This window comes from Protopterus annectens, chromosome 8.part0, assembly GCF_019279795.1.
Source record: "Protopterus annectens isolate FY-2018-M chromosome 8.part0, PAN1.0, whole genome shotgun sequence".
Taxonomy (NCBI): Eukaryota; Metazoa; Chordata; order Ceratodontiformes; family Protopteridae; genus Protopterus; species Protopterus annectens.
This window is the reverse complement of record NC_056741.1, coordinates 408,225,314-408,226,949: the sequence shown is the minus strand read 5'-3', so window position 1 is coordinate 408,226,949 and position 1,636 is coordinate 408,225,314.

The following is a 1,636-nucleotide window of genomic DNA, read 5'->3' as shown; positions in this document are numbered from 1 at the left end:
TTGTCACAGCCTGCATCTTCCCTGACAATTAACCTGTTGCACCTAAAAGAGCAGATATATTGTATAAAGTTGTATAAAGTTCTTCAGTCTTTCATGTTTTATACACTTATCACAGCTAGTTTATTAAACCTAGCTGCTATTAAATATTTGGTTAATACTAATCACTCTCCTTCTGATAAGTATGGGAAGGGAAGGCTTTTGATAAGTTTGGGAAAAAGTATATTCTCCAACACTTGTTTTTTTAAATTTTCAGTTGTCAAGCTTATATGTTGACATTTATGCTTGCTACTTGTGAGAACACAAGGAATATTTTGGCATATGTTGCCTCTTATGAGGAGAAATCTGCCTTGTGTAATTTAGTCTCTTGTTTTTCAAATGACTACTCATTATTTGGAATGTGCATATGACTCTGCTGATGCCACTTTCAAGGCTGTTGCCACTGGAACTGTTATGAAGAGATTTGCCTGGCTGCATTCACAGAAATTCATAGAGGATGTAAAAAATTAAATTTTGAATTCTCCACTGGTTAGAGAACTAGTTTTTGGACACTCTTCTGCAAAAATCATTAAAAGGTGCAATGAGAGAGGCAAGCAGATTCAGGGATCTTTCATATTTTTCAGCGTTCTTTCTCCATGTTTTCCAAGGAATTCAATACTCCCTCTTTAAAGTCCTATAAAAACAACATAAAGAGTTTCAGCAATTAGCTGGTAAGCAGACATTTATAAAGCAGTGGTAAGAATGCTCCAAAAAGAAAGCTGTAACCCACAGAAAAAAGGACAGCCTAATAAGTCTGAAAGTCTGTATGAGGGACTCCCCTCTCCACTCCCACCCACCCTGACAGTCCCTTAATTCTTCCAAAAAGACTGAACTTCCATTTCTCTCTTTGTCAACAGATTTTTTTCAGACAGATGGGTTCTGTGAGTTATCCATAACTTCAGATATTGTTTTTTTTTTTTTTCACTTGTTTTTCAGGGTTTACTCTGATGCAAGTTTTCATAAAATACCAAAGTTGATAAAGTTTGGAATGATACGTGAGCAGCACACAGCTGTCAAGTATGCTACTGCCATAACATTCTAAGCAGTACACAAACACAATACTTTGGTCCAATGTTCTCCATTATCATCAGCTTTATTGTCCTGAATCTACCCATAAAGACTTAAAAAGCAAAAAGTCATGGGCATTCCAAAACCCTGTAGCTGAAACATTGGTATATTCTTAAGGAGTCATTTACATGCACTGCATGGGCCTCCACAGGATATTTAAAGTATTACACAGTGAAGGCTTCAGTTTCACAGGGTGTTTTTTGTAGATTTTACTGAACGGTTTGTCTGTGTGACCTTTTTACCCTTTTGTTTGAATGTTATTTGATATTTTTATAAGCACCCTAATGTTTATGGGTATCAGACTTGATTTTAAACTCCATGTTTCATAAGTATAGCCAAACAATCCAGTCATGCTTTACTGAGGAGGTCAAAAAGGTGGAGGAGCAAATGTGATGCATGGATATAGCAAGTGGGGTTTGACTTTATTGGTCTAAATATATCCTAAAGACTTGAAAAGTAAAAAGTTGTGGGCACTCCAACACCATGTGCCTGAAACACTGATATGTTTTTAAAGGGTCATTTACATACATCA